This window comes from Alligator mississippiensis, chromosome 11 (assembly GCF_030867095.1).
Source record: "Alligator mississippiensis isolate rAllMis1 chromosome 11, rAllMis1, whole genome shotgun sequence".
NCBI classification, from domain to species: domain Eukaryota; kingdom Metazoa; phylum Chordata; order Crocodylia; family Alligatoridae; genus Alligator; species Alligator mississippiensis.
In genome coordinates, this window is record NC_081834.1 from 28,717,306 (window position 1) to 28,735,575 (window position 18,270).

Sequence of the window (18,270 nt, forward strand, 5' to 3'; positions counted from 1 at the left end):
AATCAGGCTGTCACATCTCATTTTAACTCCTTCTGTGCCTTTTGGTGGGGTATTGGAGCTCCTACCCCACCCCCCCACCCCTTTCCTTCTGTGTCCTGCTGTATTGGGTTTTGCTCCCGAAGGGCTAGGGCTCTCGCTTCCATTCATAGAAGGCTGCTACCAACATCACAATCAGCATGAACTGGCTTCTTCATCAGCTGTCTCGGCAGGGCGTGTGGCTCAGGAGTGTCCCAGAGCATCTGCAACAGCCCTCAGTTAATCAAGTTGTCCCATAATAGAGAAGCTCCTTTCCCACCAGTCTCTCTGCCAGACATTCCTTCCATCTGCTTGTGCTCTCTGCTGAGGCTCCCTCTGTTTCTGATCTCTCTCTTTGCTCAGTGCAGGCTCCCGCCTGCTTCTTGATGTTGCCTTTTGTTCCACTCTTTTTCCCCATCAAGCATCTCTTTGTTTTTTCTGCTGTGCTGTCTGTTTGCTGAGCACCGAAAGAGTGAATGTGAAAATGCTTTTGATGGAGGGAGGCACAAATGGAGAAGCACAACAGTGGTCCAGATGGGAATTAGAAGTAGTGAGAGAAAGGGAGTGCTTGGCATAGCCAAGTCTCTGGTGCACACATGCCCCAGTACTGGATATATGTGCCATGGCAAGGTTGAGTTGTGCTTGTGCCTGACAACAGGCCCATTTACCTGTGCAGTGAAAGCAATCTAGTGCCCACTGGTGTGACTAGGAATAATAAAAAGGGTGTAATTGCATATGAATCCCCAAGTCACCAAATAAAACCAAGGAGAGAGGCAGGCTGGAGATGAGGAGGGTTTTGGCCTGGGGTCACATCAGTAGCATTAATGCACTCCAGTCTAGTACAGTGATTCTTAGCTAGGGTACCATGAGATCCTGGGGTGCTGCAAGATCCTTGTAAGGGTTCTGTGTACTAGATGTGCAAATACCTGCACATGATTCACAAGATAAGCCCAATGGTTTCAAACATGAATCCAAAGTGTCCAAAGCATTCTGAACTGTTGTGGTCTTTCTGAGTTTTTTGCAACAGAAGAATTGCTTTATTATTTTTCCATAGTCGAAAAAGCTAGAAGCTGGCATTTTCTGAGATGGGCCTCAAGTCTTAACGAGTTTGTGAACCACTGGTATGTTGGTTGTTGGTGAGGTCCGGATTAAGAGCTCCGAAAGGTGGCGTCCATTATGTTACAATACAGCAGGCCCTCACACACCCTTTGGCAGAACAGTTTTCTGGAAGGGGATTGGCACATGGCTGTAGTCACATCTTCAGCCCTATTTACCCCATGCTGCAGCGGGCTTATGCCAAGGTGTGCAGGTGGTCTGCTATGCCCTGTCTCCCTGTACTTGCACACCAGTGCTCAGAGCCAGTCACCAGCTCATCCTCAGCATAGGGGAGTTTTGTTGTGACAGTGCTGCTGTCAGTGGTGTGTTTGGACTGCGCTTGTCTTACCTGTATATAAATACTACTGAAAATTGCTCTAAATTACTGAAGTTTGAAAAAGCAAAATCACTCCTGGGTGGCAGTTCAGGGAGCACGGGGCTTCCCATGAGCAAGTCCTGTGCTGCAGGCTGTGTTTTTCTCTGTCTTACTGAGCTTGAGTCTGCATGGAACAGGGCCTCCCTGTGCCTGTGGCTGAGTCCGGTCCCTCTTCAGAGGGACTGTAAATCTGCGATGGATTTTGCCAGCAAGAAAATGGATGTGGGAGCTTCTCCCTTGGAACTGGATCAGTAGTTATAGGTCCAAAATCCAGCAGCTTCTCCATCCTGGTGAGGTCCTCAGTAGCCTGGGCATGCTCTTTCTACCTGTACCCTGTACTGGTTGATGCCTAAGGGATGGTTTTCCCTCAAAGGTGCTGCCCTTCACAGCCTGAGGAGGGTTTGTCCACATGCATCCACTGCTGCATGAGGCAGCAGCATGCTACTAGAAGGTCCTTTTCCTCTGGTGGGTGTAGTGCATCTTCTTGCTGTGCAGTATGAGGCCATGGGCTACTGATCATGGTAGAAAAGGGCACAGTCTCTGAATCAGAACTTACTAAACCTCTGAAGGCTGCAAACTCCAGTGGGAGCAGAGCAGGGGGTAGAAACCTCTGTACACACCATGCTCATCCTGCCCCTCAGCATCCACTCTCTGCCATGTGTGAGAATGGATACTGGGTTAGTTGGGCCTAGGGTCTGATCCAGTAAATAGCTGATCTTATGAGCATGGTGCCCCAACCCTCTAAGAGCTGTGTCTAAAATGAGAGAAATGAGCATGTGCTTTCTGGTGTTGGGTATAATGTCCTTCGTAACATGGGGCTGATCATTCCTTGAACCGTACAGCCTAGAGCAAACCTAGGAGCTATAAAGCAGGCTCTCCTTCCTCACCCACCCACTCTGGCTCTCTCTGGAGCGCCCCTTGTGACTTCAGTGGATGCTGTGTTGCAGCGGCTGCTAACCCTCGAAGCCTGGGCTGGCACAGAAGCTGTGTGCTATTTCTCAGAGCTCTGGGCATTTTCTATCTACTACAATGCCAAGAGACGTGTATAATTTGCTTTTTAAAAAGATAATTCCCCATTAAACAGAGATATTTAGCCTAATACAAGGAGACAGATCAATCCAGACAGTTACGTACTCCAGTTCCCAAATGTTTGGTTTCCTTTGGCTAAACTTACCAGTAAGAGGTCTTTTTCTCCTTCATAGCAGAGACTAACAGCTTTGACCTTGAAGGGAGGAAAGAAGCAGTTTCTCGCTGTTTTTCTTCCAAAATATTCAAGTGAGAGGGATTTTTGCTTAAACAATTTATGCCCCATGGATAGATTTATTCCATTCAGCTGCCAGCTACAAGAAAGCCCTGTTATTCCCCATGGCATTTTTTTTTCAGAACTAGTAAATCCTCCATTCCAAATCTGATGAGTTTTACTGCTCACAAACAGGAGGGACCAATTGTGCTGGCTCACACCAGCTACCACGCATGCCATTTTGGAGAATGTCTCCCACACAGCTCCCCCTGCACCCCCAGACTTGGCCCTCAGCCTTCCCTGTCATTGTTGACATCTCAGATGGCTCACCTTGCTACTCCTGCTAGTCCAGCAATGGGGCTTCAAGCAGTTCTGTCAGTACACCTGGCCTTGCAGAGCCCTAGTTATTGTTCTGCTGAGCCCTCCTGCCGCTCTGTTACAGGTAGCACGTCACTGTTACCTGCAGGTCCAGGTCCCAAGTGCCAGACCATCCTTTTGACTTCCCACTGCTTCGTATTCCAATTTAGAAACCTTATGTACACCAGTGGTATCATGCAGCTATATGGACTCACCCTCATTTCTGTCTTGATGCATTGCTGTTTCACTAGGTCTGGCCCATCACACAGGGTGCATTTCAGCTGGAGTCCAGCAGTTGTGCTTTTAGCTCTGACCCCTCGTGCACATATGTCTTCCTTGGCTTATGCAGTACTCCTACACTGCTCTCTCTTTTTCAGATGTTTCTGACACACCAGTTATCCCATTGCACAATTTCAGTCCCATGTGTCCTCTTGCTTCTGTTTAGTCTCTGTAACCATATTATTTAAATTTCTAAAACAGACTGGGATGGGTTTTGGTCAGGGAGATGGTTTAAATGGCCATATATAGAGAAGCTGCTGTGTTCTGCCCCATAGACAGCTCTGCCAAAGAGCCTTCTGACCTCCAGCTCCCACAGTCTGCTTGTAGCCCCTTACAGCCTTGCTAGCAAATTGCTGTGCTGTCTTTTAGCTAGAGTAGGATGGGTGGCTTGGGGATGGGCAGGGGAGATCGGGTCATTGGCAATTTTGACATTTTTTGTTCTAATTTTTCTGTTTTGAGGTTAAAAAAAAAACCTCCAAAGACATTTTGAGAAGAAAAGTTGATTTAAACTGGAAAAAAAAAAAGCAGCCTTTTCCATTTTGAAACTGCTGAAATGGTCTGTGGCAATTATTTCTGAATTTTGATTTTCAGAACAAAAGAATCAGTGGAACAGCCGTGTCTGCAAGATGTTAGTGTCACTGGATCTGTATTTTTCACCAAAAAAGGTTTTGTGCAGAAAGTCACACCCAGCCCTGGATTTAGCACTGTCTCCCTGCCAGCTGTAGGCTGAGGCACCACAGTCCAGGGGACAGAACACTGCACTGGGGCTCAGGAGACACTGGCCTCTTTTCTTGGCTCTGCTATTCCCTTGTTGGGTGACCTTCAGCCCATCCCTCCATCTCTCTATTCCTTAGTCTCATCTCCCACCCTCTCTCTGTTTAGATCAGTGGTTCTCAAACTCATTAGACTTAAGGTGCCCTTTGGAAAATGCCAGGTCTTAGCTTTGCCCCCCTTTTTTCATTTTGACTGTGGAACTCAGAAAGACCACAAGTGGACAGAATGTGTTTGACACTATGGATTCCCACTTGAAATCTTTGGATTTAATCTTGTGAATCACTTGTAGGTGCTGGCTCACCTAACAGTGCTAATATTGCGCAGCACCCTTGAAATTGCAGCACCTCAAAGTGCCAAGACACCCTGGCTGAGAATTACTGCTTTAAACTGTGAATTTATGAGTGCTACTGCAGTCTCTCATTTTCTGTGCAGAGAATATCGAATGCAATAGGGTTTCAGTTTGGGCTACCATAGTGAAATGCATATCATATCTGTTTTCATTTCAATATATGTCCATGTGGGGCCTTACTGAGACCTCCAAACTTGCTCCACTTACAGTTGGGCCATATTTCCACCTGTAGTGCATCTTCATTGATGGACAGCTTGGTTTGTTCTACCTCCCTGGAGCCTTTCATTACTTTATTGCTTAGGTTTTCTGTCTGCTCCTCACTCCTTCAGACGTGAGCACAATGCCTCAGGAACAGATGGACCTAATTTCTGAGCCCAACATCCCTGAACTTTGGAGGAAGCTCGAGTCTGGATCAAATTTGCTCTGATTTCAGGGGATTTAATTTGACAGACTCCTCTGCAGACAGCCATGTCTCTCCTGGCCCATGGATGTGCAGTGGTTTATTAAAGGCCCAACAAATACCATGTCTTTGCAGTAATCAGGGCCAAGGGGAAGTTTTTAAAGTAACATCCCCTCTCAAGACAGTTGAATCTCTATCTACATAACTATACAGCAACGATGGTCAAACATCAGATAGGTTGATTCAGTTGGGATGCTTATCCTAAGATGTATCTAATCCTCTTTGGTCTGGAAATCAGGCTGGTGAATTCACAAGAAAAGGTTTTCTGCTTCTCCTGCCCTTGATATGTTTTTGTTTCTGGCTGGGTTAGAAGTGTAGCAATTCTACAGCATTTCAGCATCTCTGCTCATGGACAGAGACACAGGGAGGGGAGGGAGTGAAAATGAAGCGAACTGGAAACTGTGAACAAAATTTTCTGCATTTCACAAGTTTAGGGTCTGAGGTTCTGGCATTGGTTCTTACCTTTAGAGAGGGAAAGGCTAGAAGGGACCAGTATGACTGGTTTTCTGCATAACCCAGGCCAGAAGATTCCACATAGTAGAATCCTGCATCAAGTCCAGAACTTTTTGCTTAAGCAAAACTGAGCCCTGTCTTGCAAAAAAAACTTACTTTTTATTACCATAGTGCCACAATGTTCCAGCTGAACTAGGGCTCCCAGTAGGCTAGGCCCAGTGAGGTTGAAGTGACTTTCCCAGAGTCATAGAGCAAGTCAACAGAAGAGCTCAGAACCAAACTCAGGCTGCCTGTTCCCCACCAGGTGCCCAGTCCATTATATGCCTCCGAGGGCTCAAATTTACACTTGGGATGAAACCAGAAATGTGGCAAGTTTTGCCCAGTATTGGAATTTGCAAGGGGGACTTAGCTGTGTAAGAAGAATCCTGTATTCACTTTGATAGCAGAATTTCATCCCTCCACTTTGAATTTGCCCAGTGCCTTGGAATTAACTTTGCTCCCCTTAACTAAAAGGAGAGAATCGGGTGTTCGCTGCAGCCAAGGCTGGGGATTTTGACTGGGGTTTGCCAGTGTTCCTGGTAGGACTAAAATCCAGACATTCCTGGTTAGCGGGTCTTGACCCTCTGCTCAAAGTCAGTCCAATTGCTACATTTGGAGTCAAGAAGGAATTTTATCCCATGGTCAGACTGGGGTGGGGGAAGCAGGTTTGCCTTCCTTTATAGGTGGGGGCATGGCCTTGTTCTTTGGCCCTGTCTCCCTGCTTTACCTATGTCATGGTGGTCTTGGTGCTTTGGGGCAATGTACCCTGCAGTTTAGCAACAGGGTTCATTGTGTAGTTTTAGGAATCGGTTGTTAGACAAGCACATGCATGGGACAGTTTGGTTAGGGATGATACTGCCTTAAGCAGGGAGTTGAATTAAATGACCTCCAGAGGTCCTTTCCAGCCCTGTTTTTCTGTGATTCTGTAAACAAAAGGACCGTGGGATCCTTTGTGACCCCAAATGCATGGGGATATTGTTAGCTGCCTTAGCTGCCTCCTGCAAATGTTGGACCCTCCTGCCTGGTGCCACCTTGACCCAGGCAGAGAGGCTGGTTCTGTGCTGAAGAGTGTCATCTCTTTCATCCTTGGCAGAGAGCTCATCTCATTGCAGGAGCTGCAGGCTGCTGTAGCACATCTGTACTCCTTGATACGTGGATGCTTGCCTATTTTAAATCACTCCCATAGCCACTGGCAAAAACACCCTGACTATAGACCAAATGCACCTTGAGAACAGGACAAGATGACAGTAAAACCATCATTACAGAGCGTGAGGTGTCATCTAATAGACTGAGCAGGTGGCTACAAGTCAGAGACATGCATGAGTGCAAATCCTGGCTCTGACACCGATCTTCTCTGTGACCTTGCACAAATCACTTAACCTCCCCTCTGCTTCCATTTCCCTCTACATGAAAAGTGGATAATAATCCTTAGCTGGCTCACTGGGATGTCATGAGAATTAGTCAATTAATATGTGTATGATACTTTAAAGAGGGAAAGTGCTGCATTAGCACTGATTATTATTTTATTACCTCTTCTGCCCAAACATATTGTCACCTGCTCATGATTGTACTGTGTACCTGGGAGCCTCCTGGCATAATAACTAGGCATTGTTCTTCAGGCCAGATCCAGAAAAGCTGTACAGAAATGGGCAAGTACTTGTATCCCAAGTTTACAGATGACAAATGTAGAGCTGAAATGGTTTGTCCCAGGGGAGACAGCAATAGGCCATTGTCAGGGCTGAGATTAGAACCCCAGTCTCCTCAGACCCACTCTGTAGCTCCCAGAGTATCCTGCCTGCATGGCCAGTGTATGGGAACCAGCTGGGCTCACTTCTAGTCTGCAAGTATGGTTACAAATGGAAACATATACCCCAGTCCCTTCTGGGGTTGTAGTCTCAGTGGGGTCCTATAATTAGATCAAAAGCTGAGGCATCAAAGATGAAGAAGATCTCCTGATGTCCGCTCAGCTTGTCCATCTGCCGGGCCCGGTCACCTCACCACAGGACTGCTTCCTGCAGCACGCTCTGGAGTGCTTTGTCCAATCTAGTGATAAAAAACAGAAGCCACAGGGCTTCTGCTTCTTCCCTGCAGAAGCCCTTCCTCAGCCTAATAGATCTCTCCATTTACCTCTCTTAACTCCTAGGACATCTGTTCTACTTGTACTGAATATAAACACACAGGCAAGCCTCCCCTGAGAAAGAAGGACCAGTGAGTGGGAGTGGGTTTTTTTCTGTAGAAAGGGGAAAGAAAAAGAAGGTGAAAAGGCCTTGGCCCTGTCTGTTTCAGAATGCAGCCCTTGGACCTGTGTCTGCAACCACTGCAGCAAGGGATGAGGGACCCATCCAGAGCCATTAGATGCGAAGCTTTCCTACAGAATGGCATGAGAGTTTAGCACAAGGGGTTTTCCTGCTCACTTATTTATTGAGGTCTCTTAATAAGATCTCTGGCACTCTGGACTCTGTTGACAATAATACACTCCTCTGTACTACACTCCGTAGTGGCATAGTGCTGAGTGTAAAGGGATGGAGCCAAGCTGTCCTGCTCCAGCCAGAACTCCAAGACAGGTCATTCCACCTCCTCCCAGACCTCCAAGGTGCACAGCCTCCCCTGGGCAGGACCCTCCCTTCATCCCCAACAGAGGTGGGTGGTGCCTCCCTCTTCTGGGGGGTGGCCTGCTTGGAAGAGTGAGGGAAATTGTTCCCTTGCAGGCAGGGAGTGCAGCTGGGGCTGGCCCGAGGAGAGAGAGCCTCCTGCCCACACTCCACTGTGAAAGTGTCAGGCCTAGTCCGGCCCATGCTAGATCTGACGCAGCAAGCGGGGACGTCTCAGGCGCGCAACTACAGCAAGCCACTGGTTAGGAAGCGTCAGCAAAGTGGCATACAGTTGTTTTTAATTATTGAAATGAAGGTGTTCCAGGCAGGGGCTGCGGCATCCTGGATGGCTTCAGTTGCAGCACTGCCTGTTTTAGCACCCTGCCGAGTGTGATGTTACAAGCACAGCCGAGAAAGAGGTGTTTATTGAGGCCAGCCTTTTAGGCTCCCTCCTGCAACTCCAGAGGTGTGGATTTCACACCACTTGTAAGCCATTTGGGAACTCCTAGCTTTCTACCAGCGTCAACAGGGCACCGATAGAGGTCAAGCCTATTAGCAGAAATATCCTGGGAGCCAAACTCTCAGCAGCTCTGCTGAGGAAATGTATCGCAGGTGCATTTTAGGCCTCTTCCAAAATTATTTTCTCCAGTCAGTGCTTTCCCCATGCCTTTGAGGATTTTCAGAGCCCAGGCTTCTCATATTCCAGCCCAAATCAGAGCCCCTTTGTGCAGATTGTACCACTGTTCTTCCTTGTCCTCCTCTCTTGCCATGTCTGTCATCCTCCTGCCTTCAGCCCCTGCTCACACTCTCTCTGTACCATCCTGTTTTGCAGGGAGCCATGTTCAGAGTTGGACAAGTCTGCAGAGGCATCGCAGCACTTTGAACTAGATTTGGATTTCTTGAGACCCTAGTTGTTGGCTTGGCTAGGACCATCATTCCCTTGTGAACCTTCTGGATCCAGGCTGTCCTCTCCCTCCCCTGCCTGAAAAAGTGTCTAAGGTTTCATAGCAAGGCCGTGAGGGTCAGTCAAGACGGTAAGTTCCCAGCCATCCTTTTTTCTTTTTCTTTTTTTTTAGCTTCTTTTCATGTCAAGTTTTGTGCACTGTTGTGTGAAGGACTAGCTTGATTTCTGTGCAGCTTTGTGCTTTCCCCCCAAAAACGAGAGCCTTCTGAGAGCCAGACTCCATCATGCATCAGATAAGTAGGTTTGTCAAGTGCAGGGATGATCACAGTGACTGGGGCCTGAGTCAGAAGAAATGCTCTGAGGACTTCAGGGATTACCTCACAGAGTGACTTGGGGAAAGGGAAGAGACTCTACTTCAGGACATCCTGCAGTATGTGTCTAGGAGGGGCCCTAGAGAGTGATGCATATGGCATGGGTGGGTCTGGCTGATCACTGTCATCATCACAGCACAGAGGGAGATGAAGATGGTAAACCCCATATTACATCCAGTTGAACAACTGTGTCATAATCTCCATACCTGGTACAAGACCCATAGCAATGACCTTAGCATCATTGGATGTAATACTGGGGTGCATAATGGCAACTCCTCCTCATGTCCACTGTTTGTGCCACAGTGCGGCCTGATGGATAAGAAGTCATAGAGGTCATGGTTGTGGTTTAGACAGCCTGCATGGTCACTAAGCCAGCCAGTTGACAGAGAAGACTGAAGGTGCAGGGGAAGGAGGAAGGCAAAGCTTTTCTGGAACCAGTAGGATCAGTTTGCCATCATCTTCCATCACTCTCACAGCTCCATCTCTTCCCTGATACCTCCCTCATCCAAGGAAGAGGACATGAGAACATAAGAACTGCCATTTGTTGGTCACACCATCAGTCCATCTTGCCCAGTATTGTGTGTCATACAGTGGCAGAGAGTGAATGTTGAAAGGGAGAGTGAACAGGGTGATTGTGGTCTAGTGAATCTCACTCTGGGTTGAGCTGTACCTGGGAACTCTGGTACATCCCCACCAAAAGACCAAGAGATGTTACTGGTGCCAGGCTGGTCAATGAATAAATAGGAATGAGGTGACAAAGAGCCAGATTGCAGTGACCATGCTGACACTGGGTGAGATCCTGGATTGGTATAATCTGGCATAGCTCTGAGGTCTGCAGTGAAGCTACAATGATTTACTCCAGCAGAGGATTTGGCTCTCTGAGTGGTATTTCACACCAGAAGTAGGCCTATTGAAATGAACTCTTTGTACCATTGGGTGCTGTTCCATGTGACTGAGGATAACCAGTTCTGGCCCTGGGAGAACAGGCGAAGCTGTGGGCACCAGCTCCAGCAAGTCACTGCTCCTTGAACAGAGTGAAGCTGCAGTTTCCCTCTTGGTCTTATTCCTGGGAAGCAGCAAAGGGGCCTTATAAAAAATGAGGGATGTACAAATAGGCAGAACTGTTTGGCCCAAAATATAATAGACAGGGGAAGGGAGTGACTGTAGAAGGAGAGGAAAGCAACAATGGATGAAGCCAAGAAGCATTTGGATTTGTTTTGGGTACTGTAGAGGCTTGGAGATGATCACCCCAAACTGCACATTGTCCCACAGGACCCCACTCCCCAACTGAAGATATATTTGTTGTGTGTGGGAGGAAGGTACATTTCAGCTACCTCCACCTCAGTGAGACCAGCAGAGCACTGGGCTAGAGACAGAGGGCCATATTCTTACAGAATCCATCCAGGTAGCAAGAAGTTGATGTCTGGGGTGAAGCCAGTTAGATCTCCTCAGCATGTTGGCCATGTTATAAGTCTACACTAAAAAAAGGACAGGAAGAGAGCAAGGGAAGGATTTGAGTAAGATCTGAAGGGGCAATAAAATATGGGCATCTAGCAGAGCCAAGGCTTAAAACACAGGAGACAAGTAGAATGGCATCAGTATTATAAGGTGCAGGGGACATAAGTAACCAGAGAGCAAGTGAACAATGGAGGCAGCTGACCAGCTGGCCCTTGGGATGCTAAAAGACCTGCCGAGGTTATCTCCCAGCCTGCTCTAAGTGCAGCAGGTTGCTCCCAGGCCAAGAGAGTCATGCACCATGCCCTCGAACAGCTGGGAAGAACTGTTGTTAGTGAATAGGTTATTCTCCAAACAGTGAACCTTTGGATCAGCAGGCCCTACTCACAAATTCAGGTCATATTCAGCAAATAGTTTTGACTGCAAAAGAAAACACTGAAAAAAAATGCGAGAAAGTTGAAACATTTCCTTCTGACGTTTTCAAAAACAAAACCTCTCAGCTATCCATTCGACAATGAGCATTCCCTAATTCAGCCAACTTCATTTTATTTGCTAAGGAAGGTAAAACACCCCTAACATTGAAATGAAAATCTTGTTTCAGATCAAATAGTGTTTTCTTCAACCCACAATGGATTTTTTCCCATTTTTTTTCTGTTCCCCAAGAAAAATTGTGGAAAAAAATGTTTTTGAATTACCACAGGTATTTTTTTCCTGCTGATTTTTTTTTTTTTTTTTTTAGTTTGGCCACTGAGCAAAACAGTTCAGCTGTTTACAGTAGTCATCAGTTCAAATATCTTTAGCAAGTTAGATGCCTTGAAAACAGTTCCTCTCATTTTTTAAAATAATTTTTCATGTTCCAATCCAAATCAGGCAAATCAGTTCCAAATCCATGAGTCATTCAAGAACCATAAGTGGTCTTACTACCGGCAAACATCCTCCACCCCACCTGGGGCTTCAGATGTTTCCAAATCCTTTGGCAGGCATCCTACATGCAGGCCCAAGCCCGGAGGCTTGGGGTTTGGATGCCCCTTAGCTTTGCTTGCCCTGATTTAGGGTTCCTGAACTGCTGGACCATGATGGAGGGAGATTGAATAGTTACAGCAAACAGGGACACAGAAGAAGTGGGAGCTTCTCTCAGTTGATTGACTGAGTCCTCACTTGAAGAAGCAGAGTGAGGGTGAGAAAGGCCAAGCAGAAATAGAAAAAGAGTGAATTCCCTTACATGACATCTCTCCGGGGAGACTGGGTCTCAGGATTGCTGAGGGAACAGGTTGGAGTGGTAGGAGGATGCTTTGTCATTAAAAATACAGTAGAAAGAGCTGGGAATGTGTTGGCTGTGAAAACTGTGTGGTTATTTGCCTAGTGGGTGTGAAGGTGTCAGATCTTACAAGGCACATACTATGCATTGCTTTTGAAAGAAATCTTGGGAAGATCCCTTGGTTGCAGTACAGTCTGTACCAGTGAGATTGGGAATTACAGGATGCTACCCTTGGACCCTACATTTAGTTGAAAAGGCACAAATCTTCCATCTGGGTCTTTGATGGTAGTTTTCTCAGGTGTGGTGGAGCTCTGAAGGGGTGTTGCAATGCTCCTTTGTATAAAGAGGTGTAGAGCCTCGCAAGCGGCCACATGTTGTTCAGGTCAGGGTTGTGTTCTTAAGGGATGGGTGGTGGCAGGTGTCAGATGCCCTGACAGCACCCTGCAGGATGGCTGTACCAGGAGGCATGTTCAAGTAAAGTGGTATTTAATCTAGCATTTTCCTCTCAAGAGGATTGCTTTCAGCTAGAGTGAAGACTTTTCCCCAGCCTAAGGGATGATGTTATTTTTCTGCTAAGGAGAAAAAATGACATGAAAATGCAAGTCTGCATAACAGCAATGTCTCACAAAACACAGCCTGCATTGGTTTGTCATCACTGTGCAGGACTATGGCTTCTCAAAGTGCTGCTGGATGCACCTGGTATTACCTCCTTTCTCAGTTTTCCCACCCACCATCGAGATCTTACTCTGAACATCCTTGAACAAGCAGTTCCTTTTTTCCAGGGACCATGTTCATTCCAGGCTCAAGTGGCCACAGACTCCATCTCAGTCAGTGTTCATTAATTTACCCTGAGCCCAGTTCCTGTGCAGGCAGTTGAGACTTGGAAGGGATTGACTAAGCTTGTTCTTTCCCTGAGGAGGGCAGAAAGCCTATGCTCTGCCTTTTTATCCTTTGCCATCTTGCCTTCGTGGAAGTTGCATCATTCCACAAAGTCCCTTGCTGACTTCTCTACCCATTTTCTGCTTTCGTAATGCTTTCCAGTCATGTTAACTGGATCCCTGCATTCACCTCAGCCTTTACACTTCCCTTTTCCCCAGTACTCCCTTCCTTCCCCACAAAATGGAGTCAGGACAGGGACACTTGTCTCCTCTTTACTATCCCCCTGTGCTCTGATAGCTGGACAGCACTCACTAGATAAGGAGCTGGGATAAAGCTGTGAGAAACTCTGCTGACTCCATCTTACCATTTTATTGCAGTTACTACACTACAAAGAGTTTATGGGATTAGGACCAGTGATATTGCTGCAGGCAAAGACAAAGCAGACTTGTCCTCTAAGAAGCCACAGCAAAATAGCTTGGCCTCTTTAACTCCCCTGATCCTCAAGGTCTGGGTTGCAGTCTTCTGCATGAGGATTAGAGCCAGCATTGCTTACTCTGCTGCAAGTACTAGTAGGGGAGCCAATGGCCTTTTCAAAACAGGGGCAGGGTGGATGGGCAGCCATTTACTGTACCACATCTCAGGGCACACACAAGATGTTCCAGTGTGTGAGGTATCTGGATTGGGCCAAAACATTCTTTGCAGCATGGCCCCTTCCCTATGGGGCCTAGCAAGTAGGCTGCTGTCCAGAAGACAGTGTATGCGGGGGGAGTGAAGAGGGCATGGAGATCATAGGGAAAGAGCGACAGGAAACACTCAGGGAACAGAGAAGGATAATTAATTAATGGGTCTGCTTTGCCTGCTCATGTAAAGGAAGCCAACCCCTTCCTAAGGAAGAGAACAAACATATCCAGATTTGGGCTTCCATCAGAGAATACAGTGAGCTCATGGGATGAAGAAAGCAGTCCCTCATTCCAAAATGCCTTTTGCTTTTAGAGTGCTGCCATTTGGACACTCTGATGCCCCCAAAGCATGTTTCCCCCACATTCAGAGATGGCCTCCGCTACCAAAATATGCTTTGTAGAGGACCTGTATCTGACATTGCCCTCTCCTCCCCCTGCTGCACCGCAGCAGTGACAATGGGACAACCCAGTATGGTCTGATAAGTAGTGTCCTTCTTAGCTACTGGATGCAGTCTTTGGCCAAGATCTCCATTAGGCCACCCCAGCATCTGGGGTGCTTAACAGGAGAAAAGACATGGCCTTTGCCTCCGTGCAACTCCTGTCCCGCACAGCCCATCCTGAAATAGAGCTTTATCCACATTTCTCCTGTGAAGGCCATCATGGATTTCCCCTAACAAGCTTCTTTGCTCCTCATAGCAACTGCTACCTTGGCATGATGCTGCCCTTAGCAGGTGTGTGTCAGTCACCTCCTCTCCCTCTTAGTGACTCTTCAGTTTCTTCACTCATCTGTTGCAAAGGAGAGGAGGGGGGAATCCAAGGAGGAGTGAAAGAGAAAAAGGCCTCAGAAGCGTGGCATAAACAAAATCTGTGCTGGAGTGCGGGGGATGCTGACGCGTGTTCATCACCACTTGTTTAGGAGGAGTTACACACAACTCACTCCGGGCTGTGCCGCTCACCCCCGAACTCTTGGCATTCAGAACTGTGCAGCAGGCAGCATTAAAATACAATGAAATTGGCCAGTTGTCTCAGTATTCTGCATACATGATCAAACACCATATGCAGGACATCTGTTTCAATGTATGCTGTTCACTTCCCTTAACACAGGCTCCTTCTTGAGGGATGGCACATTCACTTGTAGACCCCTGCACCTGCTGTGGCAAACCTCAGTTCTGCCTTCCAAGCTAATCAGCTTTGGAGAGGGCCATTGTCCCAGCCTGGACCATGGGTTTGCAGTGAATGTGCTGCTACTTTTAAGTGGGAGCAAGCTCTTGCCAAAGTGAGGGGCACAGTCAGGCTGAGCCTAAGAAGCTGCTCCTGTCTGTCACCCAGCAAGAGGCCCATGTTAGCAATCTTGATCTTGTAGCCAAGCATTAATTCCTAGTCAACTGAGCTGGTAGGAATTAGATATGTTTCAGACTAGGTTCTCATAATCTCAGGAGAGAAGAATGGGAGAGGGCTTATAAAGGATAAAAGGGGGTAATTTTAGGACTGCAAAAGTGGCCTCTACTTCTCTAGGGTGGAGAAATGATGCTCAGCCAGGTGTCTCATCTCATCTTCCTATGGCGAGGGTGCTGCTATGATGTGGCTCTGTCTGCATGGGTCTAAAAGCAAGCTGGCTGCAGTGCAGTTCCAGGTCTGGCTTCAGAGGGCTGGTAGGGTATTCCCAAGCCTCTAGCCCTCTAGAAAACTTCTGATGGGCATTTGGTGGGGAGAGACCTGCTAGCCATCCCTCCCCACACTGGACCCAGAGGAGGAACAAGTATCTCAGCCATTCACTGCAGACATGAAACAGGGCTAGGAAGCTGCCAGGATTCACACGCCAGAGGGTCTACCCTACCCATTATGGATGGGATGAAGCAAGGTTATTTTGGAGTTCTCCCATGAGAAGGAGGTAGATTGGGAAAGCGCAGAATGTATCTAGATCCCTCAGGGGATGGATTCCGGTTTGTTTGGAAGGAAGTGAGAGGCTCCTTCCCCAACCAGTGTGTCCAGTCCTCGACACTACTGAGAGTCTCCTTTTGCTGAATCACTTACTTCTCTTCTCCTTTTATTGTTTCTGTCTCCCATTCTTCTTTCTGCTGTTCCCATCTTTATCAGCAGCTAATGAAACAGGCAGGGAGAGACCCAATCCGTACAGTAATTAAATTTACTTAGCAGGCATTCAGCTGGAGTAATGAGAAGTTTAATTCAATGATTAGTTTTTGCTTTCATTAATTAAAAATGGAACAATGGTGCAGTTATAGTGGGCTGCACTGATCCTCCTTACAGAGGGCCAGGCATGGGATATGGGAAGTTGTTTTTCTTTGGGACGCGAGGGGAGGGGTCCTGTTTTTCTTTTTTTTCCATTGTACCCCGCCCCTGCCCACTACTTTATAAGAAATCTGTTCTGCTTTTGGATCTTTGTTATCTCAAAGCCTCATGTCTTCCTTAGTCAGTCACAGCTGGGCCTCTCTCCAAAGCCTGGGATAGACCACGCTGAGCATTGATCCAAGTGCATACACCTAATGCATACCTTGTGTAATACAGCACCACATACCCCATCTGGAGATCTATCTGATGTGTCAGCTCCAAGAAAGGGTCTCCAGCTTTGATGGGGGGATCATGAGGGGAGGACCAGCATGGCCCCAATGTCAGAGCTGTGCAGGACAGTGAGGAGATGGAAGGCAGCTCACGCTGAGGCTGAAGTCTGGTGTTGGTAGTGTTGGACTTTGGAGAGATGGAGGTGATCACAGAAGGTCTTTTGACAAATAGCAGTTGTACCAGAGGGCAGACTTTGATTGTGATGGTTTCTGGTGATGGTTGATTACATTTGGCTATAGGGGAATGTGATTGTGGCAGTCTCTAAATGACTGGAGTAACTTATAAGGCTCTGGAGCCTACTAGTGATGGCCTGTGCTCTCTGCAGAGGTAGGGGACATCCTGTGCATAGATTGTTATACGGCCCCCCATAGGGTTTAGAATGCCATAGGATGATAAGAGCCACCAGGTGGATAGAGAGAGATGACTTTCTATGGGGTAGAATGGCCATGTGGTTCTCTGTGGGAATGGTGGAGAATGGCTTTAAGGGTCTCTGAAGAGCAGATGGGCCTTGCTGACATGTCACATGGCTATCCTCTATATGTTGTGTGGATATATGTTGTGTGGATATTTAGAGTAGTGATGGCCCTACTAGCAGTTGAAAGTGTTGGGTAGGAGGGGGAATCTCTAGAGCAGTGGAAACTTTTGTGGAACATGGCATTGTGGGACCCCAAATGACCTAAAAAACTGTACCAGCTTTTACCTCCACAGACTAGCAGGTGCATCCCTTGTACAGCTCACAGAGACAGACTGGCACAAGAAGCATAATTTTCTTTGGGGTATAGGGTATCTAGGAGTAGCAGAAGCTCCTTCTTATGGGATCCAAAGCCTTGGAGCAAATCCTGGGAGACCTCACTTATATCCTGGGGATTCCTAAATTCAGAGCTTCCAGAGACATGGGATGAGCCAGTTGCTTAATGTTTTTCTACTGGATGGTCACAACTTTCTAAAGCCACAACATAGTTCAGAATTTCTGGAGCTCTCTCTGCTTAGGTCTGGGACAGCAGCAGGGGATACCAGTTATTAACTGAAGGGGAATGCAGGGTTGCCGCCAAAGTGTTCAAGGGTAGTTCAGAATACAGACAAGGAAGGATAGTCCACGGACGCAGGTTGGGAAGGTGGTGACCTGGCTCAGGGTTTTGCTAATGTGACAGGGAGGAGGGGCAGTCCCCCCCTCCTCCCTAGACTGGGCTGCATCCACAGCCAGGCTCACCCCCCACGCCGTCCTCACTGCCTTGTCAACCAGCTCTTACTGCTCCAGCTAGGGAAGAAAGGGGCAGGGCCTGCCCTGCTCTCTGGAGCAGACAGCACAGCCCAACTCAGGGCTGCAAAGCATGTGGGATGCTTGGGGACTGTGATTTAACTTGAACCAAGAAGGGGTCTGGGGCAAAAGTTTCATAAACTGGTTTGACCCAAATCAGTTAATTCTGATACTACATTGAACCAGGTTTATCGTAAACCAGTTTCAGCCATTTTGAAACTGGTTTATGTGCACTGAGCTTCTGTTCTGTTACAGGTTTAAACCAGTTTCTGATCACTTAAACCGGTTTATGTGTAACTTCTGTCCCTGGCTAGGCTGGCAGCATCAACAGGCAGCTGCAGTGTCTGGGTTTCAGCCTCTGCTCTGCAGCAGGTCTCTGGGAGGAGCAGTCGGGGAAGAGGCCACAGCAGGGGCTGGGGGGAAGTTGTTCAGCAGCTAAGGGGTTCAGAGAATCAAAGAGCGCTGGGAAAGTATTGTTTTCCAAAGGGCTCGTCTGATGAGAACTGAGGCCTGTGAGCAACACTCTTCCCTCACAAGTCTTGGCACAAGGCAGGCACTGCCAGGATGAGTGCCTTTCTGCGTGAGTGCCTGTGTGCACACCGCCAAACCCAAGAGCCTGCTTGTTTCTGAGCCCGAGGGAAGAACTTGGCTCAACCTCTTTCATTTTCTCCTTTGCAAACAAATTAGTGAAGCTGTGAGCATTGCCAGGGCTGGGAGAAAGCACAGGCTTGCATGTGCTCGCTCGGACTTTTCCCCCTAGCCCTCTCCCTCTTTGTTTGTCCTCACTTGCTCCATCCTTTTCTCACTCCCCTCTACAGCCATCGTTTTTTCAGCCTCAGTCCTTTGCTTTCCAGGTC

The 18,270-nt window shown here is 47.6% G+C and overlaps 1 protein-coding gene across 11 annotated transcripts in view; it reads left to right on the top strand.

The window, feature by feature from the left end:
* Nucleotides 1-18,270, top strand: part of LINGO1 (leucine rich repeat and Ig domain containing 1) — a 512,521-nt gene that overhangs the window by 282,147 nt on the left and 212,104 nt on the right. For 8 of the 11 annotated variants that reach the window (XR_002087061.2, XR_009455599.1, XR_002087062.2 and 5 more), the window contains one exon: nt 8,861-9,062. The exons of the other annotated variants lie outside the window; for them this stretch is intronic. The gene's annotated coding sequence lies outside the window, so the exon portion shown is untranslated. The remainder of the gene's footprint in view (nt 1-8,860; nt 9,063-18,270) is intronic. 11 annotated transcript variants of the gene reach the window in all.